At 47.1% G+C, this 21954-nt stretch overlaps 1 protein-coding gene and 1 pseudogene across 1 annotated transcript in view; one reads left to right on the plus strand and one right to left on the minus strand.

Annotated features, from left to right (window-relative positions):
- Positions 1–21954, minus strand: part of LOC142046878 (uncharacterized) — a 783739-nt gene that overhangs the window by 254391 nt on the left and 507394 nt on the right. The window lies entirely within an intron of this gene.
- On the plus strand, positions 3687–6389 carry LOC142046859 (uncharacterized; annotated as a pseudogene).

A 21954-nucleotide genomic window follows, 5' to 3' on the forward strand; every position in this document is an offset into this window, starting at 1 on the left:
ATGACAAAAGGCAGTGAGTGAATGAGAGAAACCAACCGAGGTCTGAAGGGTAGGAGGGGATGATGAGGGACAAGTAAATTGCACTGATAGATTGTGTGTTCTGGGATGTTTGCAAGGCTTCATGGGTGTTGGTTTGATTGCTCGGAGATGCCTGAAAGAGAGAGGAAATAGAAGGTTTGCAGACAACTTTATATTAAATACCTGAGTGTGTCTCTGGGCCTCTCTGTCTGTTTCTCTGCCATGCTGAAAGGACAGCTCTATCAGTTCAGCATGGGGATGCTGTTATAAATAAGAAAGCCTGAAATATCACCTCCCTTTTCTCCTTTCTCCCTCCAGACTCTCTACCGTCTGAACTGGAGACAAGAAGAGGGGAACCCCTAGGAGCACTCGGTGAGATTGCAGGTGGAGATTAGCTTTAAATTCTGAGAAAATTCCACAGAAAACAGCTTCATGAGATTGTAGCTAAAGTTACCAACCGAACTGACAGTGCCCATGACACACACAGCCCTAAAAATACACACATTGAACAGTGAGGAGATCCCACGCTGGAGTCATAGAATCATAGACTATCAGGGTTGGAAGGGACCTCAGGAGGTATCTAGTCTAATCCCCTGCTCAAAGCAGGACCAATCCCCAACTAAATCATCCCAGCCAGGGCTTTGTCAAGCCTCTCCTTAAAAATCTCTTAAGAAAGAAGATTCCACTACCTTCCTAGGGAACCCATTCCAGTGCTTCACCACTGTCTGAGTGAAAAAGTTTTTCCTAATATCAGACCTAAACCTCCTCCACTGCAACTTGAGACCATTACTCCTTGTTCTGTCATCTGCCACCACTGAGAACAGTCTAGATCCATCCTCTTTGGAATCCCCTTTCAGGTAGTTGAAAGCAGCTATCAAATCCCTCCTTATTCTTCTCTTCTGCAGACTAAACAATCCCAGTTCCCTCAGCCTCTCGTCCAAAGTCATGTGCTTCAGCCCCCTAATCATTTTTGTTGCCCTCTGCTGGACTCTTTCCAATTTTTCCACATCCTTCTTGTAGTGTGGGGACCAAAACTGGACACAGTATCCAGATGAGGCCTCACCAATGTCGAATAGAGGGGAATGATCACGTCCCTCAATCTTCTGGCAATACTCCTACTATACCAGCTCAAAAATTGCCACTCAGCTTCCCGCACGAAGAGGAGCGACACTTTGACTCAATATCCAGCTTCTCAATCCGACATGAACCCTAGGGTTCTTTTCTTCTGGCAGAACTGTAGCTTCTGCCTAGCCATTCGGTCTCCTGTCGCTGAACAGTGAATGGGACTCTGTCTTCCTTAATGTGCAGAGCCAGCGTCCAAACTGGTCCCTGTTGAAGCCTCATCAGGTTGTCTTTGGCCCAATCCGTCTAATTTGTCTAGGTCTCTCTGTATCTATTTCCTACCACTCCTCAGTGTAATCTACCACTCCTCCAAGTTAGTGTCATCTGAAAACTTGCTGAGAGTGCAGTCCACGGGTGCCATCCTCCAGATCATTAATTGAAATGATTTGAAACAAAAACTGCGCCCCAGGACCTTAGCCCTTGGGCACTCACTTGAACGGGCTAGCCAGATAAGACATGGACGGTTGATAAGTACACATTGAACCCGGACGATCTAGCCAGGTCTAGACGCTGTGAGACAAAGTAACCATCACTCACCCATTAGATGAGGCTCCTGCGTATTGGCGATTGTTCACCTCAGTGATTTCCCTTCGTTGTGGAAGCCACAGTCTGGGAGTCAGCTCCTCCGTGTATGTCAGGATTTGGAGAGTTGAGGGGAACCCGGCCCGCCTCTACTCCGGGTTCCGCCCCAGGTCCCTGTTGGATCGCAGCTGGTCTAAGTCGCGTCCTGTAAACAGCTGAAAATGACAGCTGACATTCCTGGCTACTTCCCATGTGCCTCCTCCAAACACCCTCTTGTGTCACCAATCACGACTTCTCCTGTGTCTGATAAGCTTGTCCCTCCTCAATCTCCAAACAGTAACAGCGCTCTCACATCTCAAGCTCCGCTACTTGCTACCAGCTCTCCACACCCGCTTCTTCCTCTGGCTCTCCGCTCCTGACTGGAGTGAGCTCCTTTAAAGCCAGTGCCCTGATTAGCCTGCCCGTGCATGGCTGGCAGTGTTCTAAATTAAAGTACTCTCTCTATGCGCCTTTAGAAAGATTAATTGGCTCCAAGGTGCCTTTGATTAACCTGGAGCAACTGTCATTTGTTACCACAGTAACTAGGGATTTGTTTAGCTGGGGCTAAATACCTGTTTCTCAGTACTCTTACTGTAGCCATCTGCCTTGCCCCACTCACACTACCTTATAGTCCATTCATAACAGCCATACTCTTTTACTTGCTTGGAAGAATACTGTGGGGACCAGTATCAAAGAATTTTCCAAAGTCGAAGGAATAACACAATCTCTTTCCTCTATCCACAGAGCCATATATCTCCTCATAAAGGCAATTAGGTTAAGTTAGGCATGACTGCCCTTGGTGAAACTCATGGTGGATGTTCCTGATCACTTTCCTCCCTCAAGGCTTCAGAATTGATTCCTTGCAGGACTGCTCCATTATCTTTCCAGGGACTGAGGTGAGGCTGACTGGCCTGTAGTTCCCCCAATCCTCTTTCTTCCCTTTTTTAAAGATGGGCACTACAGTAGCCTTTTTCCAGTTATCCGGGACCTCCTCCGATCGCCATGATTTTTCAAAGATAATGGCCAATGGCTCTGCAATCACATCCGCCAACTCCTTTAACACCCTCAGATGCAGCGCATGCAGCCCCATGGACTTGTGCTCGTCCAGCTTTTCTAAATAGTCCTGAACTACTTCTTTCTTCACGGACGACTGGTCACCTTCTCCCAATGCTGTGCTGCCCAGTGCAGAAGTCTGGGAGCTGACCTTGTTCGTGAAGACAGAGGCAAATAATCATTGAGTACACTGAGTCACACAGACACTCCTGACACCAACCTTGGTGCTGAGGTCATGCCCACACTGATGAGCAGAAACACTCACTGAACAGCACCTGAACAGAGCTCTCTGCCCTGAGAGCTGACGCATCTCTTTGCTTTACCTCAGTGCAGGGAGTCTCCCCATCGCTCTTCTCCAACATCCTGCCTTTCCTCTGGGCAGGGCTAGGCTCTCTCAATCAAGCTGCTCACTGCTTCCCAGATTGGGGAGATGCTCTGCCTCTCGTACTGGCCCCCTTCCCTTCTCTCTGCACTGGGAATGGAGCTACCCCATCAAATGCCACCTCTTACTCTCTAGTCTTAAATGGGTATTCCCCAGTGCTGCACCTTCCTCTCTGTTCTCTGAGCTGGGAGTGTGGAGGCTGCATTTATAGGAGAGAGCTTGACTCAAGGGTTTAAAGCTGGTACCTGCCTCCTCTGCTCACTCATCACTAAAACTTTTTCTGCTGTGTCTCTGAAGCTGGGAATGGAATGTTCCCAGTCAGGCTCAAATGAAGCCTCTGCAAACAAATGAGAAACTAATTCAGTGTGTCCTGGACCTGCAGCGACATCTCTGCTCAGCCTCAGGTGCCCAGGACAGAGGCAGCTCCCTGGGATCCAGGCCTGTCCCAGCCAGAACAGAGTTGCTGCTGGGGAGTGTGAGAAATGGTCCCAGCTTCCCCCAGGGCTGAGCTCTTCCCCTAATGCTCTGATTCTCTCTATCCCCAGTGAATATGACACTGGATCCAGACACGGCTCATCCCCAGCTCATCCTGTCTGAGGATTGGAAAAGTGTGAGGTGGGGGCACACATGCCAGGACCTGCCTGGCAAGCCTGAGAGATTTGACTCTGAGTCCTGTGTGTTGGGCTGTGAGGGATTCACTTTGGGGAGACGTTCCTGGGAGGTGGTGGTGGAAGTGCAGGATGGGGGACATTGGGCTGTGGGTGTAACCAGAGAGTTTGTGAGGAGGAAGGGATGGATCAACCTTAACCCTAAGGAGGGGATCTAGGCTGTGGAGTGGTGTTGGGGTTGGTATCAGGCTCTCACCTCCCCTGTGACCCCCCCGTCCCTGAGCAGGGTCCCCAGCAGGATCCAGGTTTGTCTGGACTGTGAACAGAGGCAAGTGACATTTTTTGATGCTGGTAATGAGGCCCCGATCTTCGCTTTCCCTCTGGGCTCTGTCCCTGGGGAGAGAATCCATCCCTGGCTCTGGGTTGGGGGGATCTCAGCTCAGACTATGTTCCTGAAACACAGGGGAAGGAGGGAATATCCCACTGTGGTCCCTGAAATCAGCCTCTATAGCCTCAGATGTCCTAGTTTCTGACTCTGGAGGACTCCTGTCTTCCTACAGACTTTGTACCCTGCACTCTCTGTGGAATCTCTGGACTGTCAAACCATATAGAGCAGGGAATAATGGAGGCAGAGAAGCCAATCTCATTGTCCCAAGGATTTTGTAGCCTGTTTGTCACTGTTCTCTATGGACCAGGATGACTTTGAGCATCCAGGCTCACACTGTGTCACTGATAAATGGGCTGGGGGTGGGAAAATAAGAATGAAAAGACGGACTTCTCTAACTACCATCATTTCATTCTTTGTGACCTTGGAGGACTCCCTAACCAGTCCCCAGCCCCTCATCTCTGTGACCCCCGGAAGTTCCTCCTCTCTCCCTGCCTGCAGCATCAGGGATGGGGAGCAGGAGGAGGGTGAAGAACAAATCTTCTTCTTCTTCTATACCATCACCCCAATTTTTGTGCTTTGTTTTCTGGGTTGAAGGAAGTAGGGATTCATCTCTTGCTATTGCCAGTCACAACAGCTACAATTGAGTGTTCTTTTTTCTCATTGAATAGAATTTTGTGTTCTGAAAGAAGATGTCTTCTGCCTGATCATGAGCATATCATGAAGGACTGGAAGTACCGGATACATTAGAAACCAGCAAAAATGAATGCACTGCATTTGAGAAGTTCATTAACAGATTTGTGCAAAACTACAAGAAGAAACCAAGAAGGATGTAGCTATAGTGCTTCACAGAAGGCTTAAGTAGCCAACTTTAATGTGTGAGATGATTTTAAAACATGAATTAAATCTAATAAAATGGTCATGAAACATTTTTCAGTTTTTACTATGGTGCCAAACAGCCCACCTTCACCCTCACAGTCTCACCCCTCATCGGTCCTCCCCACTCCCCCTACACTTTTGAGTACACCCCCTAATTTCAATTTCTGGGGAAAACATAAACTGCTGAAAGTTACTAGATAGACCTTGGGTCTGATCCAATCTGCCAGTGCCTAAGTTCATCTTTGGGGTAGAAAGTCTCCGTCCATTGTGAATTTGCTTTAGAAACTGTGATTAAAAACAAAGATAAACAAACAAACAAAAAAACCCACACTGAGTTGAATGGCTGGAAAAGGCCAGCCGGAAATGACCCTTTTATCATGTTTAGAAAAAAGCATTCTCAATTTTTGAACTAATCCAGTAATATAAATCATAGGAAGGGAGGTTTAGGTTGGACATTAGGAAAAACTTCCTGATGCCCTGCTGAGTATGGAAAAAACTTCAGTTGGTGCTCCCACCTATTTCTCATCAGAGAAGAAACACGGGCGAGAGACCCTCTAGATGCCCTGAGTGTGGGAAACGCTTCTCTCACAGCACTACCCTCATTATCCATCAGAGAATCCACACAGGACAGAAGTCCTACAAGTGCCCCAAATATAGGGTGAGCTTTGTTTGGAACTCACAGCTTGTTATGCCCCACAGAATCTACATGGGAGAAAAGCTGCATAAATCCCTGACCTGTCAGTGATAAATCACACTTTAATCTACATGAGAGAGTCCGCACAGGAGAAAAACCCCATAAATGCCTGATATGTGGAAAAAACTTCCAATGGAGTTCAACTCTTATTACACATGAGAGAAAACACACAGGAGAGAAACCTATAAATGCCTCAAGTGCATGATAAGATTTGTTCAGCACTCTGAACTTGTTATACTCAAGAGAATCCACATGGGAGAAAAGCCCTATAAATACCTGATCTGTAGAGAAAGCTTCTGATACAGTTCAACCCTTACCACACATAAGAAAAAACAGACAGGAGAGAAACCTTATAAATGCCCTGAGTGCAGAAAAAGCTACCATGACAGCTCAACGTTTAATAGGCATCAGAGGATACACACAGGAGAGAAGCTTTTCAAATGCTGTGATTGTGGGAAAAGCTCCAGTCAGAGCTCAGACATCACTGAACATCAAAGAATGCATTCAGGAGAGAGACCCTATGAATGCATGAAATGTGGGGGGAAATTCCCATATAGCTCACACCTTCCTAAACATGAGAGAATCCACACGTGCAAGAAATCCTGGAACTGTCTTGACTAGGGAAGGGCCAAGTGAATAACGTCTCTGCCAATTCCCGTGAACCTCAGAGCGTCAGGCCAGGCTGGAGTGGCCGTAAAATGGGGATATCCAATAGTCATACAGTAGAAAATAAAATCACATTCTGGGCACAGAGTCGAGTAGAGCAGAAGTCTGGGATAAGGTTCCCAGGTTGTGATGGGATTTCATTATGAGTTTTCAAGAAGCTCTGAACATCCTCTGATCAACTCCTACATTTAAGTTAATTCCCCACATTTGTCAGTTCAGGCCATAGTCTTTGAGCACTCTTGGATTCCTCGTTGACAGTAAGCTCTCACATAGCAGAATCCAAAAGTAATGTTCTTTATCATCTCCCCTTGGCTAGGAGATGCTGTTCCCTGCAGGCAGACAAAAATCTGGACTCAGTTACTTACAGCTTTGTCACCCCTCAGCAGGACTGCAGCAATGTGATCTGCCTGGTCATGAAACCGTCAGTGCCGAGGGACCAAATATGGCAGGCAACCAGCTTGGCTTTATAGTGAAATCTTTGGTGAGCTTAAACTCAAAAAGGAGGCTTAGAAGAAGTGGAAATTTGGACAGATGACTAGGAAGGAGTGTCATAAACAGATAGTTAAGGGTTAATGCCTCTTTTACCTGTAAAGGGTTAAGAAGTTCACCCAGCCTAGCTGACACCTGACCAGAGGAACCAATGGGGGAACAAGATGTTTCAAAAGGAAGGAGGGAAGTTTCCTTTGTTTAGTCAGGTTCAGCTGGAGCGAAAAAGATCAAGGAACCAGCCTCTTATCAGAGTAGTAAGTTTTAGAAAGGGATAAATAGGTTTATGTTTATTTTCTTTAGTAACTTGTCTTGGTGCAACTAGGGGAATTATCAAACTGGGTATTCTTGTGTGTATTAAGGCTTTGCCCAGGGGAACATCCTGTGTTTTCTATCTGTTGTCTGTGAGGTCAGCTGTACGTTGTCTCCCAGAGGTTTGTTTCTTTTACCTTTCTTTTCTTTAATTAAAAGCCTTCTTTTTAAGAACTTGATTGATTTTTTCCCTGTTTTTTTTTAGATCCAAGGGAATTGGATCTGGACTCACCAGGGAATTGGTGGAGGAGTCTATCAAGGCTACCCAGGGAGGGGAAGGTTTTGTGGGGAAAGGGCGTGATCCAGATACTCAGAAATTCTGTATAGTGACAGCGAGACCAGATCTAAGCTGGTAATTAAGCTTAGAAGTGTCTATGCAGGTCCCCACATCTGTAACCTAAAGTTCAGAGTAGGGGTGAGACCTATGACACAAAGTCTTGGCTGGGATGATTTTGTTGGTTTTGGTCCTGCTCTGAGCAGGGGATTGGACTAGATCCCCTCCTGAGGTCTCTTCCGACCCTGATATTCTGTGATTCTATGACCCTCAGCTAGCATAGAACGCTGCAGCAGGGCTGGTGCAACCTATTCGGTGACCTAGGCGGTCACCTAGGGCACTAGGATTTGGGGCGTGGCATTTTCTTCAGCAACGACCACGGCGGTTGTATCTTCGACCACCCTGGTCGCCGTCGGCTTTTAGGCGGAGGGAGCTGGGGCAGAGGAGCGTGGGGAGGGCCTCCTGCAGCAAATAAGGAGGGGGGGCGGCACACAGGGGAACTCCCTGCCCCAGCTCACCCCTGCCCCTCCTCCTCTCCGAGCACACCGTGGCTGCTTCACTTCTCCCGCCTCCCAGGCTTGCGGCGTCTAAGCTGATTGGCACCGCAAGCCTGGGATGGGGGAGAAGTGAAGCAGCTCACCCCTGCTCTGCCTCTTCCCTGAGCATACCGTCACCGCTTTACTTCTCGTCGCCACTTTACTTCTCCCGTCTCCTAGGCTTGCAGCACCAATCAGCGTAGGCACTGCAAGCCTAGGAGGCGGGAGAAGTGAAGCGGCAATGGCATGCTCAGGGTAGAAGGGGAGTAGGGGTGAGCTGGGGCGCTGGGGGGTGCCTCAGGGCAGGGGGGGTGGGGAGCTGCCGCAGGGGAGGCACCTCAGGGTGCAGGGAGGGAGTTGCTGCGGGGGGGAGGTGCCTCAGCACAGAGTGGGGGGAGCTGCTGCAGAGGGGGCGCCTCAGGGCAGGAGCTTGGGGACAGGGGAGGGCTCAAGGTGGAAGTTTCGCCTAGGGTGCGAAACATCTTTGCACCGGCTCTGCGCTGCAGTGCATCTTCTCTGCCACACAAGCTCTTGTGTGCATATCACACCTCTTCTCTGCTCCATACACTGACTTCTCATGGATTATCAAATTATATTCAAGATCTTGACCCTTATCTTCTGGGTGCTCCATGGCCTTGGGCAAGATTATATAAAAAGACCAAATATTGCAGAAGTCCTTTAATTTTGCAGTGCTGTTTGTGGCAAACTTCAGGTGTTAAATTCTCTTCTCTAAGGGGCGGACAGTACTCTGTTTTAGCATGACGCACACTGTAAGGGCTGGCAGGATAGGGGGTGTTTTCCCTCCATTCCTGCACCAGCTGTGGGGGCACCATCTTCACTACAGATCTCACTGATTTACCCATTGCCTTTTTTGAACAAGACCCTTCTCTGCCTCTCTGGAACACACCTCAAAGTAAAATCCTCCAACATAAGAACAGGCTGCAGAAGTGTACCTGCAAATATTAACCTATCCCTTGCTTCCCCCCCTGCACACACACACTCAGTAGTTGTGCAGGCATCTTATTCGAGGGTGAAGTATGGTAGAAAATGTCTTAGCATCTCTAAGAGCAGTCCCATCTACAAAAGCATATGGGAGTGTCTTTTAAAAAATGAAACTGAAGCAATCTGTTAACATGGCTGTCCTGGAAATAAGTGTTGGCACAAGAAGGATTTCTGATATCTTTGTGTTCCCCTAGCACCTGCAATGCACGGTCTATGCACAGAGGGACCTTATAAGCTACTGAATGTCTGGCAAATCTTCAAGGAAATGGAAAGAAGATGAGAAAAGACGTGGCTGTTGAAACTTTGGTTGCCTTCCAGCAGACGGTCCTGTAGGGCAGAAGTGTGGAGAAGAGGTTTCCGGAAGCAATGGGAAAGTCCCATAAGTGAACAGAAAGAGAAGGAAAGGGAGCACCTGGCCCGGGAAAGTGAGTGATGCATCTGGTGCAGATGCAAACAGCTGTGCGGGAGAACATTCCATTGCCAAAATCATGACTAGCCGCCCAATCGAGCCATGTCCTGCACCCAGGGGAGAACACAGGATTGTGCAATCTCCATTGACACCACCCCCTCCCAAGTAGCAGGGCTTTGCCCCTGCTATTCTACTCCCAGGAAAAGCAAAGGGTGAGCTGATGGTCCCTCTGTGACCAGCTCCGAGCACCCAACTTTCATGAGTGTTGGAACCCAGCAGCACACATAGAGGTGCACTGAGCACTGGGGCTATGCTCAGCCTGTGATCCATTGCTCCTACCTTTGCACCACGTTATTGGGTAACTTGTTTTAATCAATTTGAGCTACTTCATTTTTATAAAGCCCAACTCTACTAAAAAAACCAGTCTGGAATATTCCCACCAATATGTAACATTCCCTGGAGCAATTCCTAATAAAATCAAAACTGCAACATATTTCAGTCATTTCTTTGCTTTCAGCACATTCATTTCCTACCCTTCCACCTTGCTAGGATCCCCGCACCTTCATGCCCCTATTTCCTTCACTATTTGGGGCATTACACTGTGGCATCTTCTCTACCAGTTCCACACGTTCCAGAAAATCTCTTTCCGTCCGCCACCCACCCAGCAGCGCGGATCTCCCCAAAGCACCTGGCACAGAGCTGTCAATCTGCAGCTACCCAACATATAGTCCAATGGCTGCTCTCTCCTCTCTGTTGATAAGAAACCTGAGCAGGCACCTTCGCCCTTTGCTACAGACCAAATCTATGGATTTATTGGGCAGTTTGATTGGAACCTGCTGGGCTGTCCAGCCAGAGTCAGTGGAGCCTGCAGAAAGCACACACACATGCAGCCTAACATCTGACCACACCTCCCACTGCATCGCGAACAAGCTACCCTGATTTGAACTCTGAGGGAGGGAGAATCTGATTACAAATGACGTTGCACTGCATCAGCAGTACCAGTGCATTCTGCTCTGTGCGCTTGTGACTGGGGGTTGGGGAGGGGGAAAGAAAACAAACAGGTGCTCTGACATAAGAACATAAGAACGGCCGTACCGAGTCAGACCAAACGTCCATCTAGCCCAGTATCTGTCTACCGACAGTGGCCAATGCCAGGTGCCCCAGAGGGAGTGAACCTAACAGGTAATGATCAAGTGATCTCTCTCCTGCCATTCATCTCCATCCTCTGATGAACAGAGGCTAGGGAAACCATTCTTTATCCTTCCTGGCTAATAGCCATTTATGGAATTAGCTCACACATCGAATGTATCCCAGTTCCTTTTAAACATTGTTATATCCCAGCCTTCAAACCTCCTCAGAAGGAGTTCCACAAGTTTGACTTGTGGCGCTGTGTGAAGAAGAACTCCTTTTATATTGTTTAAACCTGTAGGAGACCCTAGGTCTTTGTTAGGGAATAAGTCAAATAACTTTCCTTATCCACTTTTCTCACACATCACTGCAGATTTAATCATACTCTATCATATCCCCCTTAGGTCTCCTCTTTTCCAAAGCTGAAAGAGCCTGCCTCTTAATTCTTTCCCTCATGGACCTTCTAACCCCTAATTCATTCTTAGTTGCTCTTTTCTGAACTTTTCTAGGGCCCCAGAATTCTTTTGAGTGAGGAGACCACTCTGTACCACAGTATTCGAGATGGGGCGTACCATGGATTTATAAGGGCAATAATATATTCTCAATCTTATTCTCTAATCCCTTCTCATGATCCTCATCCTGTTTGCTTTTTGACCGAGCTCTCTGCGCACTGCATGACATCTTCGGAGAACTACCCCGATGACCCAAGAGTCTTTTTCCTGACTCATTGTAGCTAATTAGCCCTCATATTGTCATGTTAATGGGGTTTATTTTTTTTCGAATATGTGTCTTACTTTACATTTAGCAATTAAATTTTTTCATTTTGCCATTTTGCTTTCAGGCCCAATCACTAGGTTTTGTGAAACTTTTGAAGATCTCGCACATCTGCTTTGGTCTAAACTACTGGTAGTTTTAGTCATCTGCAACTTTGCCACCTGCAGTTTAACGCGCTTTCTCCAGAATATTATGAATAAATTGAAATATGACATGTCCTAGTGACCCTTGGGAACACCACTATTACCCCTCTCCATTCTGAGAATTTCCCTTAATTCCTACCTTTTGTTCTTGTCTTTAACCAGTTCTCATCCATGAACAGGACCTTCCCTTTTATCCATACACCTTAATTTACATAAGAGCCCTTGGTGAGGGACCTTGTCAAAGGCTTTCGCAAATCTATAGTACACTATGTCCACTGGATCCCCCTTTCCACAAATGTTCGTGTGACCCCTTCCCAAGAACCGTAATAGATTAGTAGATAAGACACGAATTCCCTTTACAGAAATCCCCCAATGTGAATATTGCTCAACAGTTTATGTTTTTCTATGGTCTTGACACATTTTATTTTGAACTAATTTTTCGACTATTTGCTGGTACCAATGTTAGACTTACAGCTCTGTAATTGCCGATCACCTCTAAAGCCTGTTTTAAATATTGGCGTTAAGTTAGCTAATCCCCTTTCCCCCCCCCCCCAAGGTTTTCCCCCCCCCCCCAAAAATTTTGGGTTAAAAACCGAAAAGCCCATTTAAAGGACAAGGTTACATAACCTAGTTATTAGTTCCGCAACTTACATTGAGTTCTTTCAGAACTCTTGGGTGAATGCCATCTGGTCGTGGTGACTTGTTAATGTTGAGTACATCATTAAATATCTAGTGACACTTCAATCTGGACAGTTCTTCAGATTTGTCCACCTACAAAAGCTGCTCAGGTTTGGTAATGCTCCCTAACATCCTCAGCTGGAAGACTGAAGCGAAGAATCCAGTTTATTCCTCCACAATGACTTTATGGCTTTAAGCGCTCGTTTGTATCTCGACATCACGGGGCCCCACTGGTTTAGCAGGCTCCTGCTTCTGATGTACTTAAAAAACATTTTGTTATTACCTTTGGAGTTTTTGACTAGCCGTTCTTAAAACTCCTCTTTGGTTTTTGCTATACACTCTTGCACTTAAAGCTGGCAGTGTTTGTGCTCCTTTCTATTTGCCCTCACTAGCTTTGATTCCCCTTTCTAAAGGAAGTCTTTTATCTCTCACTGCTTCTTTACATGGTTGTTAAAGCCACGGTGGCTCTTTTGAGTTTTTACTGTGTTTTCGCATTGGGGGTAAAGATGAGTTGGGCTCTATTATGCGTCTTTAAAAGGGCCATGCAACTTGCAGGATTTCACTTTAGTTAACGGTACCCTTTTAACTTTTGTTTACTAACCCATTTTGTCATAGTTCCTCTTTTGAAATTAATATGCTACAGTGTTGGCTGTTGAGGTGTTCTTCCACCACAGGGATGTTGAGATGCTATCGTATTAGGGTCACCTATGTTTGCAAGCCGTCCTGTTATAGTCAACCTCTGGACCAGGCTCCTGCGCGTCCCTCACGTCAGGATTATTTAAAAAGCTCTAGACGTTTGCCATGCCCTTGTGCGCGTCACCGGCCTCACAAGCTGCTCCATGAAAACATCATTTAAAAGACGAAGAAGAAGATTAAATCTTTCTGCATTTCGGTCCTGAGTGAGAAATATGGGGTTAATAATTGAAATTCCCCCACATTATTAAAGACGGTGGGTTTCTTATTATGTTGATGCCTCTCTCTGACATGTTTGGCGCCTTAGCATTTATACCATCATATCTATCCTGGGCCAGGGTGGTCGATAATAGATCATAAGTGCTATATTTTTATTAAGCATTTGAAAATTCTCTATCCAATATGCAGATTCTATGGAACATGTGGCTGTCCCGCTTATATTAAATTTACTGCATTTGAATCTACAGGTTCTTTCAATATAGTGCCACTCCCTCCCCCGCTCCGCCTGTCTTCCGCCTTCCATATCATTTGTACCCCGGAATGATTGGTCCCATTGAATTGCTTCCAGTCCACAGTTTTCTGTGACGCTCTATATTATATCAATATCTCTCCTTTATCACAAGGCACTCTTTCTATAGTTCACCCATTCTATGTTTATATTACAACTTCAGCATTCTGTGTGAACAGCACTTTTAAAAATTGTCCTATTATTCTGTCTGCTCTTTCGTATTGTGTACCCAGATTTCTTTTTTTTCATGTGAATGTTATCATCTGATCTGCCTACACTATCCTCTTCATATCCTCTGCTCACGAACTTCAAAACTGGATATCCTCTTCATCGTGCCTCTCCCTAGTAGAAATTCTCTTCCGATCCCACATTGCTCCTGCATGCAAAGCAGTCGGCTTTCCCCATCTCCTAGTTTTAAAACCTGCTCTGACCAATACAGACCTTTTCAATGTAGTTGCCAGCAGCTATCTGATTTCGCACTTTGTAGGTGAGGCCATCATCTCCTCTGAAGGCTTCCCATCCCAAAGTTTCCCAGTTCCTAATGAACATTGAAACCCTCCTCTCCTAACCATTTTTTCATGCCACGCATTTGAGACTCTGACGCTCTGCCTGCCTAATCTGGCCATGCGCTGGAGCTGGAGCATTTCTGAAGAATGCCACCATAGAGGTCCTGGATTTCACTCTCTTCCCTAGCAGCCTAAATTTGGCTTCCATGACATCTCTCCTACCCTTTCCTATGTCATTCGTACCTACATGTACCACGACCACCAGCTCCTCCCCAGCACTACACATAAGTCTGTCTAGATGTCTCGAGAGATCCGCAACCTTTGCACCAGGCAGGCACGTCACCATAAGGTTCTCCCAGTCATCACAAACCCAGCTATCTACGTTTCTAATGATTGAATCTCCCATTACTAACACCTGCCTTTTCCTAGCAACTGGAGTTCCCTCCCCTGGAGAGGTAACCTCAGTGCGAGAGGCAACCCCAGCACCATCTGGAAGGAGGGTCCCAACTATGGGAAGGTTTCTATCTGCTCCCATTGACTGCTCTGCTTCCCTGGGTCTTTCTTCCTCCTCAACAGCGCAGGGGCTGTCTGAGCGGAGGTGGGACAATTCTACAGTGTCCCGGAAAGCCTCATTAACATACCTCTCTGCCTCTCTTAGCTCCTCCAGTTCCGCCACCCTGGACTCCAAAGTCCGTACACGGTCTCTGAGGGCCAGGAGCTCCTTGAACTGACTGCACATACGCCACCCGCCCACAGGGCAGGTAATCATACATGCTACACTCAATGCAATAAACTGGATAGCCCCCACTCTGCTGCTGGTCTTCTGCCTGCATTGTCTCCTAGTTAATGAAGGGGTGGTTTAAAGAAAGGGGTTTTGGAAAATGGTTTGGATTATAGGTTTTAAGGAGACTACAGGGGAACAGGTAGGACCAACAAGGGACCCCCCCCCCCTTCCCACTCCCCTTGTAAAACTCCCTTGCAAAACTCCCTGTTAGCAGCCCCTGTTTGCAAGGCTCCCTGGTCGCTTGTGCGCGGCTTTATAAAGCCCTGACCTGAATTAATGCCCCACCTACTGATTAAGATGACACTCAGTTCAGCGCACTTATGACATGTCTGTTTTCCACTTGTTTTACATAATGCTTTATGGCAGCTCAGATGCCGGAACAAAATACTTTAATTCTTTATTAATTGAGTCCCATATCAGATATTCCATCATCTTGCCTGGGATGGACGTCAGGCTGATGGCTTATAATTACCCACATCAACCCCCCACCCCTTTTCCAAGAGTTATTGAAAATCAACTATGACAGCACAGTGAGTTCCTAAGCCTGATCTTTTAATACTCTTGATGTAAGTTAGCTTGACTTGCTGATTTTAAAAAAATCTCACTTTAGTAGCTGTTTAACATCCCCCAGAAATCCTTCAGGAATGGAAAGCATTTCATCAGCTTCATCTGCTACGACCACAATACTCAGTTATTTCCCAAATACAAAACAGAAATATTTATTGAAGACTTCAGCTTTTTCTGCATTATTTTTGACCATTCTACCATTTCCATCTAATAATGGCGCATAATCATTTTTAGAATTCCTTTTGTTCTTAATATTCTTTAAAAATCCCTTCATAACCCCTCTTTCACCGTTAACTCTGCTGGCCATAGATTTCTCCTGGAGTTTCTGTCCTTCCCTTTTCACTTTTCTACAGCTTGTACCTGATGATTTCTTTGTATAACTATCAGCTTTCACGTTTTGGATTTGACAGACGGATTGATGATTGATTTGATGTAGCTGCCATCAACTAATTTTGTTTAAACCAGTGTGTGTTCTTGCTCCCACTCACATTTTTGGACATTCACTAATGTGTTCTTAAACAATGGCCAATTCTCACTCATATTTTTCTATTTCAATTCTTCTGCCCAGCTGATTTGGCTCTAATTATTTCCCGTTTCGTGTAACTGGCCCCTCAAAAGCACCGAGTGCGCATCTAGCTCACCGGGCCGGGCTTTGTCCGCACATAACAGATGCACTCCGGTCACAAGGACGTTTCCGACGCTCAGCCCTGTGACCAGGCGGAGGGCCCATATGCAAGTCTCCTGGGCGGGACGCAGCAACTTCTGAGCCGGGACACGGTTAGAAACCGCCCGGGGGCTCGAGCAGCAGCAGCCGCCCGCACGCGTCACGCCGCATTTCCCGCCGCTGCCCCCACAGCCGCGCGCCCCGTTCCCCGGACCCCCTGCCGCCCCCTTTGATCCGCCTCCGAGCAGGGCTGGGGCCCCGCCTGGCGGCTGCGGCAGGCAGTGGGCGGGGCTGGGGAGTGAGGGCAGCGCGGGGAGCAGCGGCGTCAGCAGCGGTTACTGCGCATGCCCCGCCCCGCTTAGTGTCTGCTGCTGGGAGCGGGCGGGGCTGGGGAGTGAGGGCAGCGCGGGGAGCAGCGGCGTCAGCAGCGGTTACTGCGCATGTCCCGCCCCCCGCTAGTGTCTGGTTTGCTGGGAGGCGGCGGGCTGGGAGTGAGGGCAGGGGTGGGGGGAGCGCTTCAGCAGAAGGTTACTGCGCAGTCCCTCCCTGCCTTGGGCTGCTGCTGGCCGCGGCGGGCTGGGGAGTGAGGGCAGCGGCTTCCACGCAGCGGTTACTGCGCATGCCCCTTCCCGCCACCGCCCGCCGCTCGCAGGGAGCTCCCAGCCCCGGGGCTCCTCTTCGGCTGCGCGGAGCCGGGACTGGACCTCCCGGGCCACACGCCCCGCCGGAGCCGGCCCGCAGGTGAGGGCCCGGCGGAAGGGCCGGGAAGTGACTCTGCCCCCACAGCCCCCCCCAGCTCCGCCCCGGGGGCTGCGAGTCCCGAGCTGCTGCCCCCCCCCCCGGACGCGGACCGCCCCCGCCGACACCAGGGCCGAGTCTCCAGCGAGGAGGAGGGAGCGGAGGCAGAGACCCGCAGCAAGCAATGGGCGTTCCTGGCTCCAGCCCCGCTCCCTGCCGCCCCCGGGCAATCTTTCCTTCCTTATGTCCACGCAAAATCAGATGAAAAACTGAGTTGCTTCTGATATTATTATAATAGCTACGATTCTGTCCTACTCTCCTTGAAAACTTTTATTTTCCCAGAAAAAACAAAATACTAGTACCTCCAGCACACCCTCTGCGCATCACACTTTCATACCCAATACCAACAAAACATCCCTACCCACACAAAACAGCTACAAATATCACCTAGTTACTATTCCTGGGGCACACCCTCCCCAACACCAGCTCTATCACATTACACCATCTCACCCGAAAATATTAACACACCACAAGACCACCACAGGCGGGACTTGCCAAACACACTCCTTCACAAAACCCAACAAAAATTACCTTACCTACACCGCCAACGCCGACCATACACCAAAATGAACACAACTCCCAACCAAAATAAGGAAAACACCGACTACCCCATCACAAAAAACATAAAACCAAGGTGTTAGTCACAACAACAGCGTCCCACCCCACCCCTCCCCGTCCCACACAACACAAACCAACATACAAACAACACAAACAGACACCCTAGCACAACCAATCACACAGAAAGTGTAGCCAAAAACCTCGCGCACTTGTGAATGGCACGATCTGGCGACCGGAAAAGGCAACACGCGACGTCAAAGATCCTAAAAACGGCACACCAGGAACACCACCAACACCGACCGATCACCCAGAGACCCAACCCGAGCCGGGGTGTCACTCTATGCCCCTTTTTCTAGTAATCCCTGCAACTACCATTCATTAGCAATTCAAACAAAGACAAGGAAACCAATCCCAATTCCATTAGTAGACACCTATTAACAAACTTTCTTTACTTTGATCAGAAGCACACCCTAAATATATGTACTACGCATTCCCTAATATATTAGATATTTGATAAATTCTTACCATTTACAGAACACTTACCAAACACTACCACCTCACAAAGAACCACAGTACCACCCCGCCCCACTCAATAACCAAAAACCACTAAATCACATAAATTAACCCATAAACTCTTTCTCCATAATCCTCCTTCCAACATACACAAAATATTCAACCCCATCCTCTACTACCCTCCATACTACATTAATACACTACCACTCCTCATCCTCCCCACCCCCCCCACAACACACACATCAGCTCCTAGAATACTGCTTTCACATTCTCGCCCACACTCCTCCCACCTCAGTCCATCAACCTCTCCAGACCAAAAATCACATCCTGCACCTTTCTATTACCATTCCCACCACAAAACGACATTCGCCCTCTATATACTTCACAAACTACCCTGCGTTGCGAGGGTAATGCGTACCCTATCAAACAATACACTTACATAAAGCGAATTTCTGCCTGCCAATGTTTTAAACACCGCAGGTTAATGACAGCTCGACAATCAAACACACTTCCAAACCCTTCCGGCACCAAAAAATCTCTCCTCCATTCCCCTCGGCCTTCTTGCGCATTTGTTGCTGATCCCGAGTCTCTGCGACCCCGATCAAGAAAGGGATGCAACTTGGCCTGAGATAAATCTTAGTCATGAAGGAAGTATCCGAACCTCTCACCTCTAGTCCTAACAACCCTCTTGTCCTGCCCTGACACAAACAATCATTGCAAAGAAGACAGGAGCTATCTATAAGAGGTTAAACTGATCTGAGAGTAGCCTCAGTGGTGGTAGAGCTTATTTGTATTATGACGAGTCTGTCACTGACCAACCCCAAGTTTTTAAGCTAGAAATCTCTGCATCTTTAATACCAGGCGATCTACCCTATGACCACAGTTGGAGTTGACCTTGCTAGTTATTAGTGCAGGGGTGTACATTCTCACCAGAATGAATGGAGTGTATAAAGTATACAGCAGTAGAGCGTGATGACCGATTCTGGAGGATGGTTTTGGTGCTGAAGGTTTGATCTACGTGAGATGGGAGGATGGGTTGGGCCTGAGGAGCAGGATGTGAACAGAACAAGTTGATTAAATAGTACGCGACCCCTGCCAATAGGGGGGTTGAGAGCAGTGCTTCGAGCAGTGTTACTAAGCATCTCAGTCAATGTAAGATGCTCAGTACAACCAAGCAGCAAATAGGTTGGCGCACATATTCTTCTGACATAATAGCAATGAACAATATGCATGTTAAGGGACAATATACGGAAGTAGTTGACCTAGGTTTCATCTGGATTAAATAACCCCAGCAATGTTCATTCATACAGCTTCATGGATTCCAGCCCCCAACCAATGGAAAACATTTGACTTAAAAAATCTCAATCTCATAGAAAAAAAAAAATCTTTTGATTAGGCAAAGTTTGTGAGCCAGCCAGCCTGCATTGTTGATCGTCTTAGGAGGTAGCCTAACCAACTTGAGAGGATGTGTTCTCGGCTCTGGCACGGCTAGAACTAAATGAATGGTGGGCGGAGTATAATTCTTGATTCTGTTGGCCGGGGGACAAGTCAAGATCCTGCGTGACTCATGGCCTCCTCTGAAGAATTGTAGAAAATTTAATCAACTATCACCCAGTGCTGTAGAGATTCATTAATTAGTATTTTCACCATGCTTGAAGATGAAAAATGCCAGAAGTGCCAAAAACGGTTGGGGGAAATGTGCACAAATCACTGTGAATGGATGTTTTGGACTTCAAAATATACGTCGACCCATTCTGAGCTTTGGACAGGCAAAAATGAATGGTGCGTTTGTCCATTTGATTTGCTCCATTTTGATTTCAATTAGCGTCACACACATACTAAAAACCTGCTAACGATCTTGTACGGCACATTAGGAAACGTCTGATGTTGTAAAACATGCTAGCCAAACCTTTTCAAACCAGGTCTAGTCTTACACTACAAAATTGCTCTTAGTAACTATGTCAGCGTATATAACTCTGCAGCCCAGCACAGGTTAGTTTATACCAGCAAAAGAGATATTGCCACATATTGCTTGCAACTTCAGTTCAATTCGAACAAAAATATGTGCTATGCCTGGGCTAAATACTTTCTTGCCGTATATACTGCATCGGCGCAAGGGCTTTGCTAGGGCCAGAAAATTAAAAGAATATATCAAAGAGATTCGAGTAAAATCCACGCCCTCCAACTGGCATTATTACACTGACAAAAAGTTCATGTGTCATAGCCAGGTGCCAAACGTAAGTTTAATCATTATCACAGCTTAAAGAGTGTTAACCTGCCTTTTAATAAAGAGTATAGGGGTTTTCAGCTGTGGTGAGCCACAGTAGTTAACAAGGCATGACTGGCAACGATCATTATCTTTGCCAAGCACACACCACTGCAGGACCCCACCAAGCAGATTCCACATCTGAAGACCTAGTCTTGTGGCCCATGCTGGATCATAGATTCATGATGTTAGCCTCATGTGTGATGGCTGCCCAAAGGAAGTCACATGTACCTACTGGTTAATTAGCTAATAAGCTGTTCCAGCTGAGTAGTGGATTGGTACAGCCCAGCTATTCCCACCACCTACCTATTGCACAACCATCCAGGTCAGCTAGTAGCTAAACTTTACCTATAAAAGTCCTATGCCAAAATCTTTGCACCACTAAATCTGATATTCGCATTAGAACCAGATCTCGCATAACGTGGAGCAGACAGCTAGATATAAGGCTTGCCTCTCTATTCCTGATCTTGGTAAAAAAAACACCCTACACATTCTAGAATTTTCCACTCTATTCCTTGTATTTTATTTCTTGTCACACATAGGAGAAATGAACCATAAGAATTCCAAAGCCTTTCACACATACACTTCCATGTACGGTTTGGATGCACAATCAAGCACAGTTTCCTGTAACCACTTACATGAACGATGCCCTCAACAAATTCCTGGGGAAATATGATTCCGGTGGAATACATTCTGATAATGGATAGAACACCCCAATTATAAACGCACGATCCGCCACAAAGCTGGGTCTGCTCACACAGTTTTGCCCCCAAAGGTCGCCGATCTCTGCCCCAGGACAGCCGGCCGGATGCCCGGTGCCAGCACGCGAAGCGCGTGACCGAGTTACAAAAGCGGCGACCAATTGGGATGCCATCACACACAGTACTCAAAATGGAGAGAACACCCCACCACGCAGGACAAACAAGCCAAAAGGGCCAACAAAAAACGCCAAAAACAAGATGCCCAGTCACCCACCACGACGCAGAACCAAACAAAGCACAATCAGACCAGTCTCCGCGAAAATAACCTCCAAAATAACAGCCCGAAGATAACCAACCCAACCCAGCCATCCCATCCAGTCACCTACGTAAAAATAGCCAAACCATAAAACCAAAACGAGAACTATGTCCATACTGAAATAGGGTGAGCATGGATATTCAGTACGTTGAGGGCTGATCGTACCCCTCAGATTAGATGTGCACCGGCTCTGGCCCCAAGCACGAGGCAGAGAAGCTCAATGTATCTGAAATGGGATTGAATTGGGACAGATGGTACCCTTGGTGTCTGAGCTTTTAGTGTACTTCTGGCGACACCTTTCGTGTCTCATCTTCAGGGTCAGAAAGTCTCTCTCCCAGAAGCGATGAAAAAAAGTGTTGTCAACTTTTGAACTTTATTCGGAGCCCAGACAGATAGTCTATGGGCGCAAATGAATTGCAAGTAATCTACTATAGGCCATCACAGCAGTTTGAATCGGCTCTATCAGGCTAACTTCTATACTGACATGACAGCTGCGACCTGGAGGATTATCGCCTTCCTACGACGTAAGTTCCATCACAGTCAGGCTTAATATTCTCTCAGCTCTAGTTAAAAAATTGACATTAAAAAAAACATTAAGATGATCGGGCCATACTGGAGTTTGATGCTTATCTGGCAAGAGTACACAAATTAGGTCCAGGTCCAGCCTCGTCAATCTTAGATATATCTGCGATTTAAAGTCTGATTTTTCGTTTCTACACGCACGCCGGGGGACGCCAGCAGTGACCAGGCCGCCAGAAAGGCATTTGTTTTAAACCTGCTGCCCATTAATTTCATTTGGTGACCCCTAGTTCTTGTATTATGGGAATAAGTAAATAACTTTTCCTTATTCACTTTCTCCGCATCACTCATGATTTTATAGACCTCTATCATATCCCCCCTTAGTCTCCTCTTTTCCAAGCTGAAAAGTCCTAGCCTCTTTAATCTCTCCTCAGATGGGACCCGTTCCAAA

The sequence above is a fragment of the Chelonoidis abingdonii genome, chromosome 5 (genome assembly GCF_003597395.2).
Source record: "Chelonoidis abingdonii isolate Lonesome George chromosome 5, CheloAbing_2.0, whole genome shotgun sequence".
Taxonomy (NCBI): domain Eukaryota; kingdom Metazoa; phylum Chordata; order Testudines; family Testudinidae; genus Chelonoidis; species Chelonoidis abingdonii.